Genomic DNA, 23,236 nt, shown 5'->3' on the forward strand with positions numbered 1-23,236 from the left:
TATTTTTTTCCAGTGGGTTTTGTCATACATTGATATGAATCAGCCATGGATTTACATGTATTCCCAATCCCGATCCCCCCTCCCACCTCCCTCTCCACCCGATTCCTCTGGGTCTTCCCAGTGCACCAGGCCGGAGCACTTGTCTCATGCATCCCACCTGGGCTGGTGATCTGTTTCACCATAGATAGTATACATGCTGTTCTTTTGAAATATCCCACCCTCACATTCTCCCACAAAGTTCAAAAGTCTGTTCTGTATTTCTGTGTCTCTTTTTCTGTTTTGCATATAGGGTTATCGTTATCACCTTTCTAAATTCCATATATATGTGTTAGTATGCTGTAATGTTCTTTATCTTTCTGGCTTACTTCACTCTGTATAATGGGCTCCAGCTTCATCCATCTCATTAGGACTGGTTCAAATGAATTCTTTTTAATGGCTGAGTAATATTCCATGGTGTATATGTACCACAGCTTCCTTATCCATTCATCTGCTGATGGGTGTCTCTGCTTTTTAATATGCTATCTAGGTTGGTCATAATTTTCCTTTCAAGGAGTAAGCATCTTTTAATTTCATGGCTGCAATCACCATCTGCAGTGATTTTGGAGCCCCCCAAAATAAAGTCAGCCACTGTTTCCACTGTTTCCCCATCTATTTGCATGAAGTGATGGGACCGGATGCCATGATCTTAGTTTTCTGAACATTAGCATTACCCACAGAATAATTTTAGAGTAATATTGGTTAATAGAACAAAAGGAAAATGTTGAATAATCATTATGTTTTTATCTTTCTATAATAAATGTCAACAAAGTTCCTTATTTAGCTATTGTCTAATGCAGTTTGAAATAAGTGATAATTACTTTGATATTCTCCAGTCTTAGCTCTTTGGTTAATCAATCCAAATGGCTTGCTGGAGAGAAAGTATTTAAAAATACAGCAGTGAAATTTTAGGTAAGTTAATTTGGTAACACAATTGTCAAAGTTAAAAGTTCCTTTATTCATATGGCATAAAATAATGAGTAAATGGTCATCTAACAATTAATTTCAATTTTACCTATTAACAATAAAATGTTTAAAATTTCTTTTGAGTAAATGCGGAGTTTGACTATCTTATTCAATTCTTGACAATGCCTCTTTTCCTCAACATTTTACAAAGGAATCTGTATAATTAAAACAAATGGAATTGAATACTTGTAGGTGGGAATAATATCATCTTGCAAGATTTGATACAGAAAGGACTTCTCAAAGTGTGTTTACTTACAGATATAAAACTGTGAAAAAGCCTTTGAAATTCATGCACAAAATGGTCTTGATCCAATTGTTTAAGATTTTAATACATGAGTAGATGCAAGTCACTTGAAGTAACAAGAGATCGTGTCAAAATATGCCAAAAACATTATATTAACAGCTTTCATCCCTGTTAATATTTTATAGAACAGAAAAATATTTCTGATGCTTTTGTCAGAAGGCTTCTTGAATCTTGACCTAATTTGTTGGAATGTTTTAAGAATTTAAAACCTGCTGTTGTATCTCTGGCTAGTTTAATTCATCATTTAGCTCTCTCCAAGAGTAAAGACACATAGCAAAAACAGCTCTTACATATCAACATTTAAATGAAAGCAGCCTCCATATCATGCAGAGTGGCTATTTGCTAATCAAATGTTCACTGTGGCAATACTTATAGATGGTAGTAGAGAGCATCTGACCAAGTGATATTGCTTTGCCGGAAAAGAAATGATGTTATTTCCTTTAGATATAAAGTCATTTCTTTAAAAAAAAAAATTAGCCTATTTAATGCATGGGAGATTGCCATATTCCTTCATTTAATGTTGCATTCTCTATAATGATTTCTGATTACCAAAATGCATAGTACAAATGTTAATCAGGGCCCTTTTCACAACAAATGCGGATGTTGAGTGCCTCCTACGAGTTTAATCACAGTGTGTGATTCACACAGTAATGGGTCATAATTGCCCCCCACCAAGTTGTCTTGAGGGTCCCCCCCCTTCATTTTATCACCACTGGACCTTATCAACCACTGAGATCTACCACAGTTGCCTTGAAGGTTACAACCAATCTCTACATGAATAACTAAACCCCAATAAGCTTTTCCAAGTAGAGTGAAGGATTGTATTTGATCTCTCCTCAGTCTTACAATAGATTAAAAAATAAATAGCAGTATTTATACAATTTTCTATTGCCTTTAATTTTTTTCTTACCTGGAGACACAATCTGATTGCTATCTAGGTAATTAAATTAAATCTAGTTGGTAGCTTATGTAGAGATGCATTAGAAAACTTTTCATTTCTGTTAGCTTCAGACACTGTAGGGTTTATTTTCTCTTTAATACCTGGGGAGCTACACGTATAAATAACCATCACTTTAGAGAATAGCTGCCCCCATAATTTCTTTCTCTAAACCAAACTGAGACGATTCCAAACTTTGTAACTTGCTGTTGTTAGAGTGAACTGGCCATCCATGTGGCTTGGGAGGACTGTGGTGTCCACTTGATGACTGCTTTGTGCATAGAGTCAGTGACTACCTAGGTTGTAGGTTTTCTGTGTTTTCGCCACTTTTTAATGTCTCTCATGTGTGTGTGCTCAGTCGCTCAGTCATGTCCAACTCGTTGTGACCCCATGGACTGTAGCCAGCCAGCCTCCTCTGTCCATGGGATTTTCCTGGCAAGAATACTGGAGTGGGTTCCATTCCCTCCTCCAAGGTATCTGATCCAGGGATGAGCCCAGGTCTCCTGCACTGCAGGTGGATTCTTTACCAGCTCATCTACCCACAAATATGCACACACCAGTTTGTTGATGCCTGAAGTTCTTTAAGCAAGCTATTTGTGTTTGATAGTTAGAGAAATCAGGCCTTAAAACTTTATTGAGCACTTACTCTGTGCCAGTCACTGTCTAAAGTTCTGGGGCAACAGCAAAGAGCAAGAAAAGTCCTTGCTGTCAAGGATCTTATAAACTAGTAAGGGTAGAGACAATACAAAGAAATAACACAGTAGCTAAAATTCATAATAACATATAAATGAGAGCAAAATTTGACAGCCAGAGAAGAGGGGAGCTCTCTGAGCACTAAAGTTGGAATGAGTGAGTTATGGAAAGATAGAAGGAAAATATGTCCATGCAAAGTGATTTCCAAGACAATCTTTTATTTAAAAATTTTATCTCAAACTCAACCTATTTTTCTTCTTTACAATGGGGCAATAGCAGAAAATAATAGCAGAATTTTAGATAGGCTTCAGGATCCTTTTTTTAAATTAAATTAAAAAAAAATTTTAAGAGTATTGCTGACAGTTTAACTCTAAAAGTTAAACATGGAATTATACAGCAGAGAGCGAGATCACTGGATGGCATCACTGACTCAATGGACATGAGTTTGAACAAGCTCCAGGAGATGGTGAAAGACAGGGAAACCTGGTGTGCTGCAGTCCATGGGGTTGCAAAAAGTCAGACACGTCTGAGTGACTGAACAACAGAAAAATTATATGACCCAGAAAATTCACAACTATTATCTACCTGAAATAACTGAAAACAAATACTCAAACACATGTACATGGACGTTCATAACAGTTTTATTCAAAATATCCAAAAGAAAGGAATAGCATAAGCGTCCATCGGTGGATGAATGGATAATTAAACTGTAGTACATACAGAAAATGGAATATTATTCATCTATGAACACTGACTGCAAAGAGTAGGACATGACTTGGTGACTGAATAACAACAACAATGAATTCTGATAACGTGCTGCAATGTGAACAAACCTCAAAAATATGCCAAGTGAAAGAGGTCTGACTCAAAAGGTCATAAGTGATATGTTTCCATTTATGAAATATCCACAATAGAGAAATCAATAGAAATAAGAAACAGGTTGACCATTGTCAGAGGCTGAGAGGGAAGGAAAAATGGGAAATAACTGCTTGCTGGGTATGGGCTTCCTTTTGGGGCATAAAATTATTTTGAAATTAGATGAGCTAGTGGTTGCACAACATTGTGAATGTACTACATGCTACTGAACTGTTCACTTTTTTAAAGTTAATGATTAATTTTATGTTATGTTACTTTTACCTCAATAACAAAAAATGGTATTGCAGCATGTTGACTACAGGATAAGGTTTGATAATATGGAATGCTATCTGGTACTGCATAGAATTTCATTTTTTGATTCATCTTTTTTTTAACACATAGTCACTGGTTGTATACCACTTGCCAAGCACTGAACTATGTGTGATCAGGAGAAACTTAGTTGGTATCTTTAGCACACTGTCTAGATGGGATTCAGACAAATGTAAGTATTTTACATGTGCCATAGAAGCTTTCCTCCTTGGGATGCCCATCTTGCATTTTAGTAGTTAACTATGTTGTTGTTCCGCTGCTAAGCCGTGTGTAATTCTTTGGGACCCTATGTACTGCAGCACACCAGGCTCCCTTGTCCTTCACTGTCTCCCAGAATTTGCTCAGATTCATGTCCATTGAGTCAGTGATGCTATCTAACCAGTGATCCTCTGCCGCTCCCTTTCTTTTGCCTTCAATCTTCCCCAGAATCAGGGTCTTTTCCAATGAGTCAGCTCTTTGCATCGGTGGCCAAAGTACTGGAGCTTCAGTTTCAGCAACAGTCCTTCCAGTGAATATTCAGGGTTGACTTCCTTTAGGATCGACTGGTTTGATCTCCTTGCAGTGTTAATTAAAAATAACATTTTTTTTTCCTTTGTGGAAATGTGCAACAGATGTTTCCTCATCCACCAACTTTCAAAGCTGGATGCCTCAATCATTTCTTAAAATTCAGCATTGAACCAACCATTGCAGTAAACAAAATAGATATTTGGGTCACTAAGGATGAGTCTATATACTAATAACACAGTGTTTGCAGATACAAATTCTAACCAGCATTCTATCAAAATTTACAGCATTGTATTTTTTCTAAATACTTTCCACAGAGAACTCATTCAGCAAGTTCTATTGTCAAAAGTGGAAAATACTCATAGTTAACTAGTAAAATGTAAGCTTAGCATCCCAATGTAATATTACTTAATGTAATATTCTAATATTCTTGTATTTTAGTGCCCAGTGCATATTAGCATTCCCTTCTCCCTGAGGAGCTGCTACAGAAGTACAGCTACTTGATTTAAATTAATTATTTACTCTATTTAGTTTATTTAATCCAAGATTTCTTAAAGTTACTTAGCCACAGGGTTTCCTTTGTTTTTATTTTTGCACAAAACATGTATTATTATCTGACAAGCCAGTATTACATGGGTCACATATTGTGTCATGTAGTTTTAGTCTTTAAAGCTCTTCAATGAATTAGCCCTGCCATTATGGCCAAATAATTTCCTGAGCAGTGATCATGGAGTAGACTTGTGCCTCCATACACTGAGTTGGCTTCATTTTTCTACACAGTGCTTACTTACCACTTCCGAGATTATAATATAAATTATTTTATGTATCACTGTCTTTTCTTTTATTTTTGGCCACTTTGTGCAGTACCATCTCTTTCTTACTCTAGAGATAAGCACTATGAATGTAGGCACTTCTATTTTGTTCACTGCTCTATCCCAAGTTTGTAAAACATCTTGGGACTTAATAGATGATTAATGTATTTTTTGTTGAATTAGTGATAGAGCAGGTACTGAAAAATACATATTGGTTTACTGGCTGGACTTTTAATGTATGAATGTTATGTTCTTGTTCTGCTAAGAGGAGATCTGAGCAAATCTGTAATCAGAATAGTTTAATAGGATTCCAAGAAAGAGTAATTTTACTCATTGGTCTATAAATTTTTCTTCTTGGTCCTGTAATTATAATCAGCAATAATGTTAATATTAGTATAAGTAACAAAATTTGAACTGCCAGGAACATCTTGGACAGTAAATGAAAGAGAGGATTAGATGTATTATCTGTCCATGAACTCTATTTTACTTTATGAATAAAGAGTTGGAGAGGACCTGGATAAACTAATATTTTCTCTAAAACAACAAGATGAAAGCAACTATAATTAAGAGCTGGATGGTCTAGATCCAGGTCCAAATGTGCCATGAAGCAGCTGGGTAAATCTTTGTGTAACTCACTTTCCTGGGCTTCTCTTTTGTTATCTGTAAAGTACAAGGACCAGATGAACTTGTCTTCCAGATATCCTGTATATTCAGCATTCCATGATTCCCACAGTTCTGGATCAATTATTTTCCTCTTTTATAAATCAGCCTCTCTAACCACTTACTCTCCTCACACTGTTTTGAATTCTTTCTCTGTGGATACATTTTGAGGTCTCTTAGGAACTGACTTCAATAGGCCATTAGCTGGGTTCACTGGGTCCTTGTTATTCTGAGGTCAGTTTCCATCCACTCATTCTCCATCCATCACCAGTCTCCAGACCTCCCAACAAAACCTATTGAACACATCATCATTTTCTAGGGTCAGGATAAGGGTCAAACATCCTTAGAGGCACATTTCCCACCAAGTAGAACTTAGTGTGCTGACTCTCATCATTCAAATCAACTTAGTCCTGGGGGATCCACTTGGGAAATCAGTCGCATTGTCCGGTATCTTGCTCCATTCCTGCCCAGTTCAGTTTATGGAGTGGGTCTGTGTGGTGCATGTAGATTAAACCAGGCCTCCTGCTCTTCCCTTTACTCAGAGGCCTCTTCAGTGTTAGTCATGTCTCCCTATGGGAATTTTAGTGCTGCTTTGTTTTGCTTCAAGTGTCCCAGGATCCCTAAACTAGGGATCTCAAGTCACCATTACCTTTTTACTTGTCTCTCCTAGGGGAGATTTTTCTGAGCCGGGTCCTTTGGGGGTTGTCTGCAGCTTTAGGCTTGAGCTTTGTTTGGAGCAGCATAGAAGTAGGAGGGGAGAAGGATAGCTTGGAGTGGGAGAAGTGGTATGAATGGAGATTTTGTAGCTATATTCTCTTTGTTGTGTCTCAACTGAAAGGCCTTTGAGACACAATGACTCCCTTTTAATGGGTATGTTCATGAATTCAGTGGCTGGTGCTAATATTAAATCATATGCTAATGTAGAATCAGTACATTGAGAAAAGAACTGTTCTAAATATCTGAGCTGGGGGGGCATGGGGAGGATTTGATGCAGTAAAAATGTTCTTAAAATAGTGTGTTTCTTGTTAATTACCAAAAGTTAGCATCAGTTTGCTGGTACTAAACAAGTCAAGGACCCCCAAAATTTTAGGTTCCCACAATGGATTTTTCAGAGTTCTTAAAAACATGATCATCAAATTTTTATGTATTCTAAAACAATTAAAACAGAAATTCTTGGCAATATAATGCCAAGGTCATTTGGAGATTATTCCCTGAGCTGCTTTGCTTGAAATAAAAACAGAATTGTAATGTGAATTGTAATTACTTAGAACACTATAGAATAAAGCTACAGTAAATTCCTTCACAGTTGAACTAAACTGTTTAACACATGGAATGTCTAATTGACAATTCTGTACCAAAGTGTAAATTTGTCAAGGAAGGATACACAACAAGTTTTTTTTAACATCTCAGTGAGTGCTGTTGTGATTTGGATCTATTACTTCTGAATATTGCATGAAGCTGACAAGCACTTGTCATTTAAAGACCACATGGAGGCATTTAGTTTTCCATTTAGACATAATAACACATTATGCAAATAAGCTTGCAAAGGAAAGCTGGAGGCTGACATGAAATAAACTGTCAAACACAAGTTGCTAATAAATGAGCATTTCTTTATAGATTGTCTTAATTTGGGGAGTTGAAAAATACATTTGTCTGTGGTGAATCAGGGACCTTACTATAGTGGTACTTAACAAAGGATGCCATTTTTGACTTTACAAAAACATTCCTTCCCTTCAATGATGATGAGAGGTTGTAGTTTAAGGAAAATTCTCAAAACTTAAATTATATAAAAAGAGATTTATAAGTAAACCATGTTTTCACATTTTCATGGTATAGAAATACCTAAGTTTGATTTGTTCTCATATGATCATTCACTCCTTAATGTTGTGCTGTCTATAATAGATCTAATCATTTCAATTTGACCTAGATAACAGATTATTGGAATTCAGAGGTGTTCTGACACTTGCAATTTTGACAAGATAAGATTTCTCAAAGAAATGTATCAAAATCTCCTGGAAGCCATCTTAAAAACAGATATTCTTGATAAGTTAGTTAGGAATAAATTTAACCAAGGAGATGAAAGGCCTATATATTGGGAACTACGAAACATAATGAAAGAAATTAAGGAAGACACAAATGAATGAAAAGATATTCCACATCATGAATTGAAGGCCTTCATATTGTCAAAATGTTCATACCATAGAAAACAATATACACATTCAATGCAACCCTTACCAAAATTCCAATGGCAGTTTCACAGGAATAGAACAAATTGTTCTAAACTTTATATGGAAACATAAATAATCCCAAATGGCCAAAGAAATCTTGAGAAAGAAGAACAAAGCTGGAGGTATCATGTGTCCCAATTTTAAACTATATTACAAAGCTCTAGTAATCAAAACAGCATGATACTGGATTAAAACAGACATACCAATCAAAGGAACAGAATAGAAAGTCTAGAAATAAACTAATGCATATAAAATCCATTTCACAAAGGAAATAAGAATACACAATGTGGAAAAGAAAGTCTCTTGCATAAGTGGTGCTGGGAAAATTGGACAGCCATATGCCAAAGAAGGAAATTGGATGACTGTTATATCACACCCCAAAATTAACTCAAAATGGATTAAAGACTTGAAAGTAAGACTGGAAAGCATAAAACTACTAGAAGAAAACCCAAACAGTAACCTCCTTGATGTGGATCTTGGTGATGATTTTTTTTAATCTGACATCAAAAGCAAAAATAAGCAAATGGGGTTGCATCAAACTACAAGCTTCTGTACAGTAAAAGAAACCATTAACAAAATAAAAAGTAGACTAGGAGAAAATACTTGCAAATCATGCATTCGATAAGAGGTTAATATCCAAAATATATAAAGAACTCATACAGCCCAATAGTAATAAAAGAAAGAATCTGATTTAAAAAATGGGCAGAAGATATGAATAGACATTTTCCTGAAGAAGGCACACAATTGGCTAACATGTCCATAAAAAGATGCTGTGCATTATTAATCATCAAGGGAATGCAAATTAAAGCTATAATAAAATGTTATCTCACACCTGTTAGAATGGCTATCATCAAAAAGACAAGAGATGACAAATATTGATGAATATGTGGAGGAAAAGAAACCCTGGTACACTGTTGGTGGGAACATACACTAGTACAGTCACTATGGAAAACAATATGGAAATTCCTCAAAAAATTAAAAGTAGAACTACTATATAATTCAGCAGTTCTACCCCTGGGTATTTAGCTGAAGAAAATGAAAACACTAATTTGAAAAGATATATGCATACCCACATTCATTTCAGTATTACTTACCATGACCAAGATATAGAAACAACCTAAGGATCCATTGATGGATGAATGAATAAGGAAAATGTGATATATATCTCTATGTATTTATCTATCTATATCTAATTTAGCCATAAAAAAGAATGAAATCTTACCATTTTCAAGAACATGGATGGGCCTCAAGGGCCCTTACATATATGGGATGTAAATATATATGTAAATATATATAAATAGGAGAAGGAAATGGTAGCCCAAACCAATATTCTTGCCAGGAGAATCCCATGGATGGAGGAGCCTGGTAGGCTACAGTCCATGGGGTCGCAAAGAGTTGGACATGACTGAGCGACTTCACTTCACTTCACTTCATATATAAATAACCAAGCTCCTAGGCACAGAGAACCAATTGGTGGTTGCCAGAGGTGGAGGATTGCAGGGATGGGAGAAATGGATGAATGTTTTATTTTATTTTATTTTTATTTTTTTTGTAGGTTTTGTCATACATTGATATGAATCAGCCATAGAGTTACACGTATTGTTTTAGTTTAAATACATTGATTTTTTTTAAAAAAAAATGGATATTCCTGAAAACCTTATTAAACATGCCTATTCCTGAGTCCCGACCAAGACTGACCTAATCAACCAGAAGTTTTGAGTGCAGGTGGCCCATGAATATGCATTAAACAAAAGCACAGTCATTCTTACGTTCAAAATACTTTGAGAATCTCTGAGCTGAATAGTCCCTGAAGGCCCATAACAAGCACAATTTCAAGATTTCTAAAGCTGGAATTTATATTTCAAATTGAGTGTGACATGAAGTTGGGGATTGAGTCATTCAAGGTGAGTCTGACTCGAGATGCAGCCTTTATAACTGAGGTTTTGTTCTCTCTTTATCCTCATGTAACAATAACTCACAGGTGGTGCTACTGGTAAAGAATCTGCCTGCCAATGCACGAGACACAAGAGATGTGAGTTTGATCCCTGGATTGGGAAGATCCCCTGGAGTAGAGCGTGGCACCCCACTCTAGTATTCTTGCCTCGAAAATCCCATGGACAGAGGAGCCTGGCAGGCTACAGAGACCTGCAAAGAGTTGGTCACAACCAACCACACACACAACAGTAACTCCAGTGAAGTAATAGTAGAAATACAGGACTGAACTATTTCTCAGTGACAGTGGCTCATAGGGGCAGACAAGGTAGGGATTGGATATTAGTACTGGGGAACATGACTGAGAAAAGAGGAATGTCTAAAGGCTAGGGCACAGAGGTGAAGTTTAGTCTCCTCTCTCCATCTGGAGCCTCTGTCTGGAGATAATTTTGAGGGCTTTTGGTTATTTGTTTTCACAGAACATAGAAAAGATAGCAAAAGTCTTTTCAATCTCTCTCAAACCTCTTCTAGAGCCCATAACCCAGTACCAGAAAGCAGGATCCAGGAAGACTTTTCTTTTCCCTGGCTCTGCTGTTTGTGCTCTGCAGTCACTTGAATGGATTCATTTCTGCCTCCTTTGATTTGACTCTTGAATTAGCCCACATTTGTGTCCCCTGTTGAGGTACCTGAAAAAATGCTCTGTTTATAGACAACATCTCTTTTGGGGCCATCCTAATCTATTTCTAACTATGCTGTCTGTTTTAGCCCACATATTGACAAAGACTCTCCTTGAACAAAGTTTCGTCAGGCCCCTGGTACCCTTCTTCTCCACTAGACCTCATCCTTAGTTCCATCATTGCTAGACTTGCATAGCCAAGCTGTAGTAAGGATCCTGCTGAGTCACTTTAGGCAGAAGGCCCCGCCCTCCGTACCCGAGCAACCTCCTTACTCCTAGGACTTCAGCAAGAAGCCTACTAAGTCTCTTCAGCAAGACTCTCCTCTATCCTTGATGTCTTCTCTTAGTAATTGTCCTTCTACTGCCCCCATCATTCTGCTTGTTGGCTATGAATTCCCAGTTGCCTCTGTTATATTTGGAGTGGAATTGAGCTCATATTTCTCCCTTGTGATAGTTGTGATACCTATTTTAACAGCCCTGGATAAAGTCATCCTTACCATTTTCACTTCCAGTTTTATACTGAGATATCACTTAGTGAATATCCATCTTCTCATATAGATGTCATATTAAAGAAATAGGAAAAAATATTTTTTCCTTGTGATGAGAACTCTTAGGATTTACTGTATTAACAACTTTTATATATAGCATACAACAGTGTTAATTATATTTATCATATTGTGGATTACATCTTTAGTACTTATTTATCTTATAATTGGAGGTTTGTAACTTTTGATTGCCTCTATCCCATTCTATCTTATCCCATCCTCTAACTCTGGTTACTACAAATCTGATCTCATTTTCTATGACCTTTTTTGTTTTTGAAGTACAAGTGATCTATAACACTATGTTAGTTCATGTTATACAGCATAGTGATTAATAGTTCTATACATTTCAAAATGATCACCATGATAAATCTAGTTACCATTCTCTTACTTACCATTTTTACAAAGTCTCAGAATATTTTTTCTTTGATAATAAATACATTATTGTAAAATAAGTTAGGAAACATTTAACCCAATCCTTTTGTTTTACAAACAATAAAAATGAGACCCAAAAAAGCTAAGTGAATTATCTAACGTCCTCTTCTTGCAATGTAAGCCAATTCCTTTTTCTACGATAGTGAATCAAATCAGAAAAGCTGCTAACTTTCACAGATTCATGTCCTGTACTTTAAACCCATGAATGTTCTGATCATTCTGTTCTCTCTAGTAGGTTAGAGGAAAAAAGAAGCCATTTTTCAAACTTATGAACCTCAAGCTATATAGTTAGAGAGAATTTCCAAAGAAAGTTTATATACCTTTAATATATAAAATAGTATCCTGAAGCTAGATTTTTTCCATTAAAAAAATTCTCTCAATTTCTTCCATTTGATTGTTTCGTTCTTTAGTATAAGTTACCCAGCAAAAGGCCTGAAGAATAAACACATGGCAAGCAATTGTGATCACTCTTCCTTGCCCTGGCCAAAAGCTTATTAGATTATATTGATTTACCAGCTCTTTTCTTGCAGAAATAGCCTAATTAAATGTTTAGTACTGCCTTTGAAGGTGAGGTCGACTCAATAGTTACTTTGGGTTCTAATTTTAGAAGCTCTCCCTTCTCTGATTATATTTTTGGTAATGAGAACTAAATGTTGATGTCTTAAATTGGCACCCTTTCCATTATTTTACATATTATTTCTTGGAACAAAAATGTTGTTGGAAGTCCGAATTTAAATTGGGCTCAATCACAGAGAATTGAGTGATTGAAAGATTATTCTTGAGTGGAAAGATTCTTCTCTTCTTTACTGGGAGGGATGGTGATATGGCAACCCTAGTGTTCTTTCTTTTTTCAAAAGTTATTTGGGGAAAATTTCAAATTTCTTTTAAGTTTTGGAGTGGGTATTTCCTGCATTCAGGTTGCTATCTCTTTCTGTGGGGAGTGGAGTCATAGGGTTCTTTCTTTAAGGGACATTTTTGCCTTTATAAAAAGAAAAGACAATTTAAAGACTTTGTTTTGTTTTGTCATAAGTACCATGATCTATAACTTTGGCAGTGTAGAAGATAAGCTCTTAGACTGGTCATTAGGGAGAAGTAGGATATACCTATTTGGAGTAGCTATGGCTTTTTGTCTTTTTTCCCTTTTTTTCAGGAACAACTAGTCTTGTTCTGTGGTAGGATAGGGTTGGCAAATCTAAATGGTGCAGTCTATCTTCAATCTAAGATGGTCTAAAACTTCATTTTCTTGCAGATGGATTATCCCAGAGTACTTAATGTGAATACTGTTTAAAAAACAGACTAAACATCTTAAATATCTATCTTCCTATGGTTGACAAAAGTCTTTATGAGCCTTTGGTTCATTATGGTTGTTTGTTTAGAATTGCCCATTTGAGATTTTTTTTTTGGGGGGGGCGGGTATTCTTTCTATACTTACTTCCTTTCCCTATGATCAGCAGATTTGACAAAAATCATCTACTAGGCGAAGATTGTGAGAAACATAACTATGTTTGTACAACTGAGAAACTGAAAAGAAATCTTATTTGATCCCTTTTTTTGGTCACTGTGAAATTAAGGGCATCATCAACACTCTGGGGCATTTGAAAACAAATTTCCTTTTTGAAGGCTTTGATGGCTATCAGATAGGCTGTGGATTTACCATGCTTCATGGAGCCGAAGGACACGGGTGCCTGATGGTCCTGCTAGACATTTACACACGGTGTAATATTCCTCCACTTTCAGTTCAAAGCAAGCATTGTCTCCTGGGTTTTCACTTAGCTTCTTTTGCTGTTTCTCATTTATTTTGAGATAACAGTTCACTTCAAACTAGATAATCTTCTGATCAAAAAAAAAGCAAGTTGGTTCCTTTCCTTCATAAAACAACCTTTTCTTTGAAGACACAGTTCAGTAAATCCAATAAATTTTGAGGTAGCATGATTTTTCATTGGTTGGGTACTATAATATAATATGAAAACCAGAATCTTTTTAAGATGCTTTGCTACAAGACTTTCTTTTGCTAAGTTTAGAAAACCTATTCAGCACATACTGTAATTTGATACTATTAGCCTCGAAGTATTATGTGCAGTTGTCTTAGTATAATTTCAGCTTTTGAACTTTGCATGTGAAATAGCATGAGAGCGAGTCAAACAGCAAATGAATGCAGTTGATTTGTTATTGAACGGCTAAAGGGAATTCCAACATAAGTTCAAAATGCTGTTTAATAAGCAGAAGATACAGAGAAATTCATTTTAGAAATTTAAAAAATAGGTTGACTTTAAAAGTGCAACTTGAGGCCATGTTTTAGAAGATACCTCAGCTAGCGATCTGTCTCTGAGTTATCTCATTCAGAGTTAACTGGTGATTTCTTCCTTCTCAGGTTAGCAAGTAAAGTCAGTTAAAAACAAGCCTAAGTCTGACTAAGGAAAAACAAAACCAAAATCAAAAGCAACTTTTTACTTTTTCCATTGGAAGTCTGAAAATGAAATTCATTTAAAAAGTTGTTTGAGAGTCACAACTTTGGGATTCTTCCCAAAGTCTCCTGCAAATGTGAAAGTCTAAGTGTATATTTGTAATGTGTATGCAAAATTCAGGGCAACATATTTTGAGATCCACTGTAAATGCCCAAACAGGCCTGATCTGTGCTGTGCTGCGCTAAGTCACTTCAGTCATGTCCGACTGTTTGCCATCCTATGGACTATAGCCTGCCAGACTCCTCTGACCATGGAATTCTCCAGGCAAGAATACTGGAGTGGGTTGCCCTGCCCTCCTCCAGGGGATCTTCCCAACCCAGGGATCAAACTTGCATCTTTTACATCTCCTGCATTGGCAGGTGGGTTCTTTACCACTCGCACTACCTGGGAAGCCCAACACACAACTAGAAATATAATTAAAATTAAAATTCATACAAATGCTTCATAGACTCCTGGATGATAAAAATAAAAATGCCAGTGACTGCTGAATTGGAGTTGTAATTTTATAAAGGTTCTTCATTCATCACATGACATAATACTTTGAAGACTCTTACGAAATAGGGCAGGTTACATAATCTTTATTGTAAAAAGAGGGTAAAAATAACAGACTTACTGAAGATCAGCTATAAGCCACACATTGTTTAAACATTTTGCACATATTAACTCATTTATTCCTCTTCAATGCCTTATGAAATAGATACTCCTGTGTCATTTTGCAGATAAAGAAATGAATACCTAAGAGAGCAGCATCTTTCCTGAGATTGTATAGCCAGCAGTGGTGGAACTAGGATTCAAGTTGAGGAATGATAACTCCCCATTTTACAGTTGAGAAACTTGAGTCTTAGAAAGGCTAAAAAAGTTTCCCCAAATGAAAACACTTGGTAAATGATGTGCAGAAATTCAAACAAGGTCTGTTTGACTTTAGAATCTTAGCTTTTAGCCACTTTATTACAATACAATACTTTAAACCCTGGTTTCTCACTTTTAGTTTGATACCAGGACATTTAAGCTAATGAGTTTCTTAGTACTGGCCACTATTTACAAAAGATACAAAAGAATGGCTTCTTTCTCCAACCACATGATTTAAGGTCCATTTTATTTTACTTATTTTTTAAAGTTTGTTTTTAATTGGAAGATAACTGCTTTAAAATGTATTGGCTTCTGCCATAGAAAAATTGAATCAGCCATAAGTATACATATGTTCCCTCCTTCTTGACCCTCCCTCCATCCCACAATGTCCATTTTTATTTTGCAGCCTTAATATACACAGATAAATGGTTTTTAATTAATATATTTTACATGGTTCCAAATTGGGAAAGGAGTATGTCAAGGCTGTATATTGTCACCCTGCTTATTCAACTTATATGTAGAGTACATCATACAAATGTCAGCTGGATGAAGCACAAGTCAGAATCAAGACTGTCGGGAAAAATATCCATAACCTCAGATATGACACCACCCTTATGGCAGAAAGCAAAGAGGAACTAAAGAACCTCTTGATGAAAGTGAAAGAGGAGAGTGAAAAAACTGGCTTAAAACTCAAGATTCAAAAAATGAAGATCATGGCATCTGGTCCCATCACTTTATGGCAAATAGATGGGGAAACAATGGAAACAGTGACAGACTTTATTTTTTTGGGCTCCAAAATCACTACAGATGGTGACTGCTGCCATGAAAATAAAAGACGCTTACTCCTTGGAAGAAAAGCTATGACAAACCTAGATAGCGTATTAAAAAGCAGAGACATTACTTTGCCAACATGGGTCCTATGATTTTTCCATTAGTCATGTATGGATGTGAGAGTTGGACCATAAAGAAGGCTGAGCACTAAATAATTGATGCTTTGAACTGTGGTGTTGGAGAAGACTCTTGAGAGTCCCTTGGATTGCAAGGAGATCAAATCAGTCAGTCCTAAAGGAAATCAATCCTGAATATTCATTGGAAGGAATGATGCTGAAGCTGAGGTTCCAATACTTTGGCCACCTGATATGAAGAACTGACTCATTAGAAAAGACCCTGAAGATGGGAAAGATTAAAGGCAGGAGGAGAAAGGAACCACAGAGGATGAGATGGTTGGATGGCGTCACTGACTCAATGGACATGAGTTTGAGCAAGCTCTGGGAGATGGTGAAGGACAGGGAAGCCTGATGATCTGCAGTCCATGGGATTGCAAGGAGTCATACATGACTGAGTGATTGAACAACATTTTGCACAGATGGAGAAGTATAAGATGCAAGGTGTACAGAATTGTATTAGAATCACTGGAGAAACATTTTCAAAATGCCATGTCAGCTGAAGCCTCTGAATACATCTACTGTATCAGAGTGGGGTGAGGTGGGGTCTTTCAGTAGGAGGAAGCCTCGGTCCATGTAATTATAGGAAGGTTCCATAACACAACGTGATATCATCTCTCATTTGGTTGAATACTTCAAGAAGTTCACTCTCCATGCCTGCAAAAGTTGTGTCATGTCTTTCTCTAAAGAATTTTCATATTGTAGATATAACCTGATAATTGCAAGGGACAATGATGGAACTGTTTTCCTCTATCTGGATAAAGTACCTTACGTTTAATTTGTGGGCAGTATTATCATGCTATATGTGGTCATTTTAAATCTGTAGGATTTTTTTTCTTACTGTGACTAAGATAAGATAGGTCTTTTCCTTTCTACTTCTCTCTATTAAATGTATCTCTTTTGAGTTCATTATTTCTGTGTTGAGTGCTTTTTAATATGGATTTGGTAATCAATATATTAACTATTCTTCCATTTGTGTCATATATAAACTTGAAAGGTAGTTCTTAATATGCTGGTGATTAAAAAAATTGAACAAAGTAGGACAAATGTGAAAATTTGTGAACAAGAGCCCTCTCTCTGGGAGAATACTGTCTAGTAAAATCTATCCATAGAATATGGATGTGGTTGTTCAATACACTACTAAAATTTCTGACATTCTATTACCTAATAATGTTTAAGCACACAGGGTTTGAGTCAGACAGACACAGGTTCAAATCCTGGTCCATTGTTTTGGCTATGGACAAGTTATACAACATTTTTGACACTTTGCTTTCTCCTCTGAAGAGTGAGGTTAATAATACTAATATCAGAGGATATTAAAACATACATAAAAATCTTTCCCCTAGAACAGTACCTGACATATAGTAGTTATTCAACAAATGATAGCTATTATTATTGATATTATCATGAGAATTTAGAGAATTTGATCAATATATATGTCTTTGTATACCAGACAAAAATCTCATCAAAAAAATAATGAGGTGTATTTGGCTTAGTTTATTTGGTGAATCTTGATGCTATTAACATTTATATCTTTTATTCTTAAATTAATCTACTATACATTTTTAAAAATTTTTTATAGGGCTTCCCTGGTGGCTTAGAGGGTAAAGAGTCCACCTGCAATGAGGGAGACCCAGGTTCAATCCCTGAGTTGGGAAGATCCCCTGGAGAAGGAAATGACAACCCACTCTGGTGTTCTCGCCTGGAAAATCCCGTGGATGGAGGATCCCATGGCTGCAGTCCCTGGGGTCGCAAAGAGTCGGACACGACTGAGAGACTTCACTTTCACATGCATTTTTAATCTCTTAATGTTTCTCAGTTTGTAAATCCTTTGACTGAGTTTTTAATGTTTCTGTATACAATGAAATCAAATGAAACCTTGCTTTTCTTAATACTGGTGTTAGGTACACCCCCAAAACTGCTTTCTTTTGCTGAGCACCCAGAACTAAATAAGTAGTTGTGGAGATGAATTTTCATTCATGCCTTTATTTATGAAAAGTCAACTGTCTTTAGTTATCTTTAGCCACCACTTTCTAAAACTTCTCCAAGTTTGTTTTCCCATTGAGTTAAATAAAATGACCTGGAAAGTTTTAAATGCTAGTACAAAATCAAAAGGAATCAACTGAAAGATTTTGTGGCAGGTAAGAAAGTTAATTATCAGCTATGGTTTGATACTTTTATCCAATAACTAATTTTGTACAAAGTTATGTTTCATTGTGGATGACAGGATAGAGTGATTTTAAAGATTTATTTCATATTAAGTAAGATTTTGATGCTTTTGATTAAAAAGTAGATATGTAAAGGGTGTTCATGGGATTCCCCAGAGGAAGTTGGGTGGGTTTCTGAGAGCACTAAGAGAAAACTTTCCAAAGTAAGTTTATTGGTAAGTCAGCCAAGGAATCCTTGACCAACATTTTTATTTTTTTTGTAGTTTTGAAATAACCTTAGCTCTAAGATATCTAGTAACCTCAAGAAAATATATCCTAGCTTGTTCTGTGTACTCTATGTCTCATTTTAGACACTTCAGATTTCAGGAGTAAGGTTCAATAATTTTAAAACTTAATGCCCTGACATAGAAAACCACTGGCATTATTAACTTTCAAATCAATGAAGAGAGTAGAAGACTGTTTTAACAAAAGAGCTAATGGCTATTTTCTTTAACCTATGGTTGGGTTAATTGAACAACATGGCCTTTTCTTGGGACACTAAAAGTAAAATGGAGAGTCTGACTTTTTATATCTGAATTCTCTAAGGTATCTGTTTGGCAAATGGGTAACACATGTCGATCTTATTCTTTTCTTAAATAGTCTTTCTTCATGGCAGGAATGATATGACTCATTATTTAACATTTGTGTAGCACTGGCAATAGACTTGTCTTTGCATCCTGGTGGGCATAGTATAAAAAGAAGGTAAACTCAATAATAAGAGCTAATTATGACAAGAGTAAAGGTGTACTACTGAACAAGTACTCTGCTTTTTCTTAACAAACAGAAATGGATAGGAGACTGCACACGCCTGGTTCTGTCATCTAGAATGCTGGTAACCTACTCCCTCTCCCCCCGCAAAGCTTAGTTAAAAAGCACAGCTGAATTAAACACAAAGAGAAACCCGTGGACTTGTGGATATAACTGTGCTTTCAGTAAAGCTTTATCTCAGTAACATGATGATTTAAAGCAGATGTGATTTTCCTAACATTGCTATGGTTTCGACCACCTAGTTCTTTTACTCCTTTGTGATTTTGAATGAATTATTGATAAGGAATACTTCAAAGGTGCACAAAAAAATATTTTACACTTACCATTTATAAAACAATGATGTTGATGGAGGGAGAAAGAAAATCCCTGTCAATATTTTTCTGAGACTAAACAATAACAAAGTGCCTTCAGGATTCATTTTAATGAGAAAAACTAGGGTGGCTCTGTGGAAGTCTCAAGACAGGCAGTGCACACTAGGAAATTAATTATTCCTTGGCAGTCAGGCAAATGTATGCAGTTTATGGTGGCATTGCAGAAAATAAATATTCTTTTAATCAGCAATGCTGGCTTATTTCCTCAAAGGTAACATCAAACTTTAAACGCATGAAGTCACATATTTTTAAGATAGGATTACAAAACAAAGGGTTTGCTTGGCTTTTCAGAATACTGTTTTCAGGTTACTGTTTGCACAGGGTTTCCTCCAAGTAAGTGCAGCTGATCCCTGAGTCTTGTCCACACTCAGAGAACAGGATTATCATTACGGACAGCATTTTCTCCAAGCTTGACTGTGATCTGTACTGGAGGAGACATTGACTTTCATGATGGTTTTATGGATCGATGATTCAGGTGGTTCTCCAGATAGCTCTGCTGGGTTCCTGGGCCATGTTTGCAAGTCAAAGCTGCGTCTCCTCCCCTAGGTGGAATTTCTCAGCTCAGGGATTCACTTCTTAGCTGCCTCTTAGCTGCCTCCAGCTCAGGCATTTGGCAGCTGATGGGGCAGCGCTACTAATGCAACCGAGTCTTCAAAGCAGCAGGTGATAAGAGACGTTGGGATTTTAACAGGGTAATGAATTAATTCACAAACTCACTGAGCACAAATGATAACTTCGGTATAATTTCGAGTTACAATTAGGAAGGGATTGCATTGTTTTACGGGATAAAGGTATTAGTTTTGATTCTTGTAATGTAATGTGTGGCATACTGGTATCTTTGAGGAAAAGCCAGGTTCTGGATGTGTGAATTTGCCCGTGACCAACTCCTGAAATGGATGCAAATTAAAATGAGTGATTTCTGTGATAGCAAAGTGTGCTGTAGCGTAGCTTCTATACTCAGATCCCTAAGAGGGACTGGCAGAGGCTCAGAATTTCATTTTGCCTGAACTTTTATCCAAAAGCAGCATAACCAACCCTTCTCCAAATGTATCCCAAACTTTTATTATATTTTGAGTGAATTCAGGCTGAACATGCAATCTTTATGTTGTACTTCAACCTTGTAATTATTTCAGTGACTCTCTTCAAAATCAACAGATTCAAGACAATATCTAATTCCTGAATTCGTTATGACAAGGGAATCATTTATATTTTCCCTATTGTTTCTGATGTTTCCCCCAAAATATTTCTAGTAGAAAAAAGACAATTTTAAATTTCAGAGACAATCCTCAGAAAAACAAGTTCTCCTTTTTTCAGGGTTTGATTGCCATTATTAACAGTATTTTCAAAAAGGAAATTGTGAGTGTGTATTTTAAGGATGTATGCTAATGTTTATTTTAGAATTATTTCCTATCATGTTCGTCTTTCAGATGGCTAAACTGCTAAAGGTAATCAATAAAATCTATTGCTTGTACCTGTAGAATGCTCAGATAAGTACTAGGTATACATGCTAATTAAAAATATCAGTTAATGATAATAGAGGTGATAGATATAATGATAAAATACTCTTTCTTTCAGATGACTGACTTACATGGAAATGATATATTCATTTAATACAATGAATATTCAATGTGATTTAATAAATATTCATGGGACACCTGTGCTGGGCCCTAGAGATATTAAGATGAGAAAGCTTCAGTTTTGGTTACTTACCATGGTAGATTGCATTGTTTTTCTTAAATATTCACTCCTCTTCCTGTAAAAGGATTAGACCTCCCTAGGTGGGGATGTATGTACCTTGCAGTGTGTCCTGTGAGAGGGGGATATACTTCTTTATCTCCTTGGCTGTGTAACTGACTTTAGCCAATGGTGTGTGAGTGGACACCATGCACGCTACACCTGAGAAGATGATTTAAGAAGCATCATATGATTCCATCGTCACCTTCTTTTTGCTGTAAGAATTGCAAGTCTCAACAAAGAGATTCTCCTAACTTGAAACAGAATCCTAACCGTAATCTGAATCCTGGAATAAGAAGATTGAAAAAAGCTCACAACAAACTTGCAGCTATCGGCGTGTACCATGTTCATTGTTGTAAATCACTGAGATTATGGAAGTTGTTGACTCACAGTGAAGCTAGCTGAAACACTTTGCCTGGATTTAAACTACCGTACATTAATTCTAAGACATTAAAACTTCTCACTGTCTGTTTGGTGACCTAGGACCAAAAAAAGGAGACTAATCCTCATCCAAGAATTCTGCAAACTATAGCTGTTTGTAACAGCCTTGGATGGACTGTGAGCAGACTCCATCTGGGTTACTCTGGCTAAGTTTGCCGACTGTTAAATATTAGTACATTAGCTGTGCAGCTTTCATCATTGAGTGTAGGTCACTGAAAGAGCTAACTCTGTCGTAATTTATTTGTCCTAGATGTAGTCACCTGGACCAAGTCAACTGGTAATTTAAGGTCAAAGCTTTCATGGTTTACTTCTCTAGTGTGTGTTAGTCACTCAGTCATGGCCAACTGTTTGCAACCGCATGGACTGTAGCCCACCAGACCCTTCTGTCCATGGAATTCTCCAGGCAAGAATACTAGAATGGGTTGCCATTTCCTTCTCCAGGGGATCTTCCCAACCCAGGGATCACACCTGGGTCTTCTGCATTGCAAGTGGATATTTACCATCTGAGCTACTAGGGAAGCTACTTATCTAGTAGGGTAAGAATAAAGACCTGTTCAGGGCAGTTAACATGTCAAGGTTATCGCCTCTCAGTATGTGTTAGAGATCAACAAACACTTGTATTAATAATTATTTTTCTCTTCCTAGGGTCAAGGTTAACATGGATGGAAAGAATTCTTGTCTAATCTACAGTAAGAGAAGGATGTGTTTGCATGAGAGCAAAAATGTAAGGATGAGCAAGAGAGAGAGAGAAAGAGAGAGAGAACTAAAGGTTTAACTAAGGGTTTCCCCTATGTACCTGCATGCACCAGATACTAAGTGAAAATCCCATTATATTAAGAAGACAAAGGAAAAAAAAAATCAAAACCCAAGATCATTGAATGTTTTTTGTGGTTGATTCATTTCAGGATACATTTTTCTACAAGTCCTTTGCTAACTGCCTTTCTTGGACTTTTGTTGCTAGGACACATGAAACAGAGGACATCAACATGCTGCCCCATTCTCCTCCCTTCCTGTGGCTCCTGCACATTCTATTTCCACCCCTTTGCAGCTGGGTGGCTCATGTGATTGGTTCCAGCCCCTGGACCTGAATAGAAGTGGTGCTTGTCACTCAAGAGGCTGAGGCTTGGCTCCTTGAGTTTCTCTTCTCTGCCATGGTCATCCTGGGAGACACATGCTGAGAGGCCAGTGCCACCAGATGGCATCTGAACAGATCCTGACTCACTGCTTGGACCTGAGAGGGAATTTTGTGAACAAGAAATAAGGTTATGTATTTTATTTATTATTATAGCTTATTGTGGGCCAACATATGGCTTCTGAACACTTCTAATTTTTTGCCTTGGAACTAATTATTTTTTTAATCTTTCAAAGTCTGACTTCCTCCCTTCTTTCCTCTCTACTTTTTTTCTTCTTTTCTTCATTCTAAAACTATTTATGGGCCATGAACTATATGCCAAGAATTATGATGATAAACAGTTGAGGCATAGATTCTGCCCTGTGGAATTAGAGGGGAGTGAGAATGACTAATGATTTTTTTATTCCTTTTACCT

This window comes from Cervus canadensis, chromosome 2 (assembly GCF_019320065.1).
Source record: "Cervus canadensis isolate Bull #8, Minnesota chromosome 2, ASM1932006v1, whole genome shotgun sequence".
Classification (NCBI taxonomy): domain Eukaryota; kingdom Metazoa; phylum Chordata; class Mammalia; order Artiodactyla; family Cervidae; genus Cervus; species Cervus canadensis.